At 37.7% G+C, this 7,164-nt stretch overlaps 1 pseudogene; it reads left to right on the top strand.

Annotated features, from left to right (window-relative positions):
* Positions 1-1,475: 1,475 nt before the first annotated feature.
* Positions 1,476-1,589, top strand: LOC139846155 (small nucleolar RNA R71; annotated as a pseudogene).
* The last annotated feature ends 5,575 nt before the right edge of the window (positions 1,590-7,164 follow it).

The following is a 7,164-nucleotide window of genomic DNA, read 5'->3' as shown; positions in this document are numbered from 1 at the left end:
TATTGGAGGTTTATAGCTTGTTATTGCGACGATAAGCTAATTGTGTTTGTTAGCATGTTTGCGATTTGTGTAAGTGTATGCAAGTAGGTATAATTATATATGTATTCGTATAATTATTGCATTCACTAAGCTTTGCTTACCCTCTCGTTGTTTACTATTTTTATAGGTTCGATTGTGGACAAGGGTAAGGGCATTATCATGGATTAGAGATCCCGCTTGTTGATTAGGGGACGCTTTTTGGAAGTGTTAGTTCTTGGAGTTTGACCGAGACTTGGGTAGTTTAATCCCAAACGCCATGCTCGTAGTGTAGTTTGGTACTTAAACTTTTTGGCGGTCGAAACTCATATTTTGTATTAAACTCGTAAAATGGCCGAAGTGGGCCCCGCTTGTAAAACATCTTTTTATGTTTGAATCCTGATAGTTTTACATATTGGAATGTGTGGTTAAAAGCGTGTGGTCTAAAAATGTCGGGAACTAGTCGATCTTTTTCGCATTTTGAAACTTTCCGGACAGGCCCGAATGGCGCGCCGCACGGCCATCCTGGCGCGCCGCGCCACTTCTCTGTACAGCAATTTTTTTTTATTATTTTGTATTTTGGTCGCAGTTTAGTTTGGGTTGTTACAAGAACCGTGTAGCTTGGAATTGTACCTGGTTCCCTATTTCCCTTACTGTCCGCTACATTACCGATCTCCTTAGCCAATGCACCGATCGACTTATTTTGCACTTCTATCATTTTTCGCATTTCTGAGATGAACGCATCCATCTTAGCATCCGAGCTAGATGGTTGATTGGTTAAAGTACTAGTTTGGTTTTGGTTTTGGTTTTGGCTTTGATTTTGGTAATTGTTTTGGTTTCGGTTATTAGGGTAAGGATTTTGATAGTTTCGTTGGTAGTTGCCCTGATTCTGAAAATTACCCTGATTTTGAAAGTTGTTTGGTGGTCTAAGTTGGTTCCCTTGGTTAGCATTCAGAGCGTTGTTATTGCTCCAACTGAAATTAGGATGATTTCTCCAACCCGGATTATATGTGTTGGAGTATGGATCATATCTCCGCCCCTGAACCTCGTTAACCTGTTCTTCCACTATGTGCTGATTTACTAGTGGAATCCCATTTCTACATCCATATGAAAAGTGAGAAGGATCTCCACAAATCTCACATACTTCCTGAACCTGCGAAACATTACAAGCAAGACCCTGGTTTGGGTTGTTAAATATAAGCATTTTCAAATCATCAAATTCCTGCTCTAAGTTCCTAGATGAACCACCCGAATCGGAAACATGATTCACTCGGGAGGTACTCGGTTGTTTACGATCAACCGAAGCTTGGGTTTTTGAACCCTTGCTTAACTGTTCGAAGAACGTCCATTCATCATCACTAGACCGAGTTAAGAATGCCCCACCACTAGCCGCCAAAAGAAACTGCCTGTTTTGGGAATCTAAACTATCATAGAAAACTTTAACCAATTCCCACTTGGGTATCTCATGGTGTGGACATGCCCTAAGTAACTCCTTCAGACGTTCATACGCTTCATGAAATAATTCACCCGGTAATTGTTTAAAATATTTTATTTGCGTACGCATGTCTGAAGTTTTACTTATGGGGTAAAATTCTTCTAAAAATCGTTTTTTCATATCCGCCCAAGTATTAATACTCCGGGCGGGCAAGGAGAGAAACCATCTTTTTGCCTTATCCTTTAGTGAATAAGGAAATAATCGAAGACGTACCTCATCATCAGTGAAACCGTTTACCTGATTAGTAGCACATATCCCATTAAATTCAGTGATGTGTTCATATGGTTCCTCATTAGCCATACCTCGGTAGGTTGGCAAGATCGAAATAAGTTGAGGTCAGACCTCAAATCATCGGTTGTTTCCTCCTGCCGGTGCAGGATAAACAATGGGTGAATGATCCTCAAAATCAACCGGTTGGTAGTAGGTGTCTACTCCCCTTGGTCGATCGGCCATATCGTCTCGTTGCTCAAAAACTTCCTCTTCAGTTTCAGACTCTGATTTAGGAGAGTTTGGTGGAATAATCGGATGTGTCTCTAACTGTGGTTGAGTGGATGCTGAAGCCACTGTCGAACCCTTTAAAATTCTTGTAGCTTTTCGATTAGCTTTTGCAGATTTCTCGATTTCCGGGTCTAAAGGCTTAAGATTTTGATCTCCCGAACTCCGAGTTTGCATACACTAACCTGCAATTCAACAAAAACAAGAACACCGAGCGTAAAACTGACAAAAATAAGAATAAACAAAACACTATTTTTGGATTTTTATTCGTTTTATAATTTTTATGGTTTTTGTAGTTTAACAAGAAAGCCATAAAAATAAGAGCTTGCAAATCAAGCGCACACCTCCCCGGCAGCGGCGCCAAAATTTGATCGATGTCGAAGGGTCAATCAAAAATAGCCTAATTACTCTAACTTAGCTAGGGTAAGCAGGATTCGTTCCACGGGAAGTTATGGTCAACAAGCAAGCAATTTCCAGATTTTGTTGTTTGTGATTAACTAAAAGTAACTAAATTGAAAACTAGAGAAGTAACTATTAAGCAACTGTAACTTGAATACTTAAAAGCATAAACAGTGAGCTAGACGGAAAAGTTGTGATCAATTGATTAAAAGCCTTTATCCTTTCTCAATCCCAATCTAACATGCATTCATGTCAAACAAGTATTATGCTCATCATAAATTGATCAAATCTCATAGACAAGATTTCTTGAGCTTATTAATTCTAACTATCTTGAGATTGAATTATGCAACCTAAACACTTTGTCTTTATCCCTAATCTAATTTAATACTAAGTGGATTAAGAACAAAATGTTAAATCACTATAACTCAACTTGCAACAATCACAATCAATAAAACTTGCATTAACCAATAAACAATAGGTTCATAACATAACAATTCAAAAGACTTAAGTTTCATAATATTATAAACCACATAAACTTGAATGAATGAATACATGTATCAATTGTTCATGGAAGGAATAAAGATAAGAAAACTAGCCAAGCATAGTGATGATGATAATCAATGAAATTCTTGATGATTGCATGATGAATGGCACCTTGATCTTGACTTGAATCTTTGAAGAATGGTGATTAGATTGATGTTTTTGGGTGTTTGGAGGAGTTTCCTGCTGCTAAAACTGATGGAAAAAAGTCTGGTTTCGCAACCCTAAAGCTCTCCTTAAATAGGGGTTAGGAAACTTCATCCAAAATCTAAAATTCGTATTTCCCGGAATCTGAAAAAGTGTACTGGCGTAATTTATGGTGGGTTTGGCGTAAATTACGCCTTTGTTAATTCGACTTGGCGTATTTTTACGCCCACATATCACTTCTGGACTGGGAAACATCTGCACACTGGCTTAAATTACGCCAAAATAGGCGTAAATTACGCCTTTATAAATCTCCTGATTCCTGTTTGTCCTCTCAAATCTTGTCCATCTTCCACTTTTAATCGCCATTTTGCACTATCTTTCGCACCAACATCTTTAATACCTGTAAAACACAAAATCCCATGAAAGTATCTTCTTTTTCACTCACTTAAAGTTAATTTTGCGTAATTAGTCGTAAATAATCGTGACAATTAAGGAACGATCAACGAGCCTTAGTAATCCGAACCCACACGAGATTACTATCTTCACAACATCGAGGTTGGCCGAACTACACGAGCCTTAGTAATCCGAAACCACACGAGATTACTACCTCAATAAGATGACCGAACTACACGAGTCATCGTGAATCCGAACTATACGCGATTCACTTCTCAACATCAAAACCCACGGTCACGGGATTATAAAATCCACCACATCGGGGTCATCCACTTCACAACAATATCAACCCTTCGCCATTGGTTTTATAACATCCAAATCACAACCACGTGTGATAACGTACACACCAGCGTGTACCTCGCCAAAGGTGGTCAACCAAAACGCACAAATGTGCCAATTGGACCTATACACAAGTTCCATCGATCCACCTATATGTGAAGTGAGCTCTATGACCGAGAACCACTTCACCCGACCCGCACCCATCCTACACATACATATGCATATAGGATATTAACACTCACCTTGTCACCTTGAAGAATGCTTCCAAGTAATCCGCAACTCGTCAATGGAAAGTACCTATTCCATTATCACAAATTCAACAACACACTTAGATTGGATTTACAAACCAACCCAATTTGACTCTTAGTGCAAATTCGACCCAAATGCACCTCCAAGTACAAACCGCGCCCAAACTAACCAATAATCACTAACACAAGTGATAATGGTCCTAATATGCCAATTAAACCCGAACACAAGTGTTAAACACTTATCGTTCTCAAAATCGCCCATAAACCCTAATTTTGACCCATAAGGTTAAAATCTCACCATTTACAAGTTTTGACACCAAAACATGTTTAACACGGTTTTATACTTCAACTTAATCCATTTTAAGTTTACAAACCTTATTAAATCAACAATCGGGTCATAATCCTCAACAAACCCTAATTTTGACTCTAGTCAAAATTAGTCAACCACGAAAACCCTAAAAGTCTCCAAAACACCAATAATCACTAATGCTAGTGATTATACACCATTCTCAAGTCTTAAACACGGTTAAATCATTAACCAACCCAAAACCCGCCTTTAACACTTACAAACCCGAATCTTGGTGTTAATCTCCAATTAACAACTAAATGGGTTCCATCTATGAATCATACAATCAAAAGCCCCAAATTTGAATGATGAACACGAAAATGAAATTCGGAGTTAGAGCTTACCACTAGTATCACCGTGTAGCTAAGAACGAGGAGAACAAACTAGTCAACTACGGCAAAAATCAAATCCCGCTTCTTCCTTTCCAAAAATCCCTTTGAAATCAAATGGGTGTTTGAGTTTTTGAGAGGAAAATGAAATGAAAAGGAAAATGAAATTAGGAAATGAAATGAATGGAAGAGGTTAAAGCCTCAAATCTGGCTCAAACGTGAAATGACCAAATTGCCCTTGAACCTTATTTAAAATTACAAGAATCTGGTACCAGTTTGCCCGTATCGCCGCGCCGCGGCCTTAAATGTCGCGCCGCGACATTTGCCTAGTTCTGGGATCATTTTTAATCAAGCTTCTGATCTGGATTCCAGTTAAATGTCGCGCCGCGGCCTCCTTTGTCGCGCTGCGACGTTCAACGTGGTCTGACATCTTTCCTTGCATACACGACCTCAACACCCAAACATGTCCCGAACCCTTCATACGCCTATCGTACATACACAATACACCTATAAATCATGTACGGGGAAAAATGGGGTGTTACATGTTGAGGATATTGGAATTGTTGATAAGGTTGAGTAACGTATTGTTGTTGGGGAGGATAATTGATGTATTGTTGAGTGGGAGAAAAAATTGGTGAAGATGATGCGTATTTGGCAAATCCCATGTCTTGAGCCGGGTTGGAAGATGACCCGGAAGATGAGTTGAACTTTTGGGATTCAAGTAGTGTTTGAAAAAATTCGTTACTTCATTGAGTATCGACAACTTGCTCGATCGGTTTGTCTTGTTTTTTTTTTTTTAAGATGATTTTTTAGGCATTTTGATGAATGTATTGTTGGATAAAAGTGTTTGGAGTGTTGTGTTAGAATTGTTGGGAGTGTTGTGTGTGTTGGGAGTGTTGGAAATGTATTAGATATATAGTGTAAATAAGTGATTAAAAGAAAATTCATAAACCAACGACTATGTTGGTGGGTAACGGTAAAAAAAAAGAAGCAAACATTCAAACCCCGTGCTCAATATGTTTGAATATGATTTCAGTGAGGGTGAGGAGCTTGAGGGCGGTCGAGGGAGGAGGAGGGAGGCGACAATGCCATCGGCGCCCTCGAGGATAGGTGGTGATGACATGCTAGGTAACTGGCCATCGGGATTGGTCTAATGCGGATTGTTTATCTTTAGTATCCGATACTCAATTATAGGTGTAGGCATTGCATGCGTAAATAGACAAAAGTGAAAGGTAGCCATGCAGTATATTTTGAGTTTTCAAGTTGGGTCAATAGTGTTCAAAGCTCAGGTATTTAATATGATCAATATGGTTTTCAGTATTCAAAGTTGTTTTTAATTGGATATAATCAAATAGTGGTCAACGGCTCAAAGTAGCAATTGTTCTGTTTGTGATTTAGAAAAGGGCACATCTTATGATATATATTTGTTAGTTTTCATTTTTCATATGGACTTTGTGTGCTTTTTAAACATATTTGATCTGTTGTAATCTTTGAATCTTCATCTTTGTGATGAATTGTCCTTTTAATTTTTATATATTTTTGTTTTTTTTGCCGAAAAAATAACCTGCAACCCTTAAAATTTCCGTTCTTGCTTATCCAACTCCCTTTAAAACTTTGACACAAAATAGGCACATGTTCAATTCCTACTCACGAGAAGAATTTACAACTTTTGTTGTAGTGAGATGATGATTTCTCTTGTCACATGTGTGGGGACTCGGTGGAAAGACCTTTCCTACATTCGACTTTTTCTGGGTAAGTTTGGTGAGTTTCCAAAGAAAACACCGGATCAAACTAAATTGTTAAACGTACACCTTTTGACATAACTCCCTTTAATTCTAACTTCCATCATTCTTATTTCTTCAAAAGTTTTGAAAACCAAAAGAAATAAGTTAACAATTTATACGAGAGGTCACTCAAACAATTTTGTCTTTGACTAAATATAAATTGAAGAATATGTTTGTAGCAAATTCAAACCAGATAACGTGAACAATTGTACATAAATTAATTGCGCAAATACAAATCAGTAAAAAGAACAATGGGAAAATTGTTTGAAAATGCATTAAATTTTCACCAAATTCTTATTGTATGCATCCAACTTTTAAATCTTCTATTGTATGCATTCTACTTTTAAATCTCTACTATTACATGCACTGAATTACTTATATCTCAGGTAGTCGGTCAATATGTCAAAAAGTTACGTGATTGGTCCCTCGACTTAACGTCTGTTGAATTTTTCCCTTACGTCTTATCTACTAACAACGACATGAACTGGACACTTCCACATCTGGCTTAAGTTATTTAATCCAAATCAAATTCTAACTTAAATCTAAATGAAAAATCAACAAATCATCTGTCATGCGGCTTCGATCTGAGAGCTATATCAAAATTATATAAACAAAAATATGAACCACAAATCTG

This window comes from Rutidosis leptorrhynchoides, chromosome 4 (assembly GCF_046630445.1).
Source record: "Rutidosis leptorrhynchoides isolate AG116_Rl617_1_P2 chromosome 4, CSIRO_AGI_Rlap_v1, whole genome shotgun sequence".
Lineage (NCBI taxonomy): Eukaryota > Viridiplantae > Streptophyta > Magnoliopsida > Asterales > Asteraceae > Rutidosis > Rutidosis leptorrhynchoides.
The sequence above is the reverse complement of the archived record's forward strand: the minus strand, read 5'-3'. Positions and strand labels throughout refer to the sequence as shown.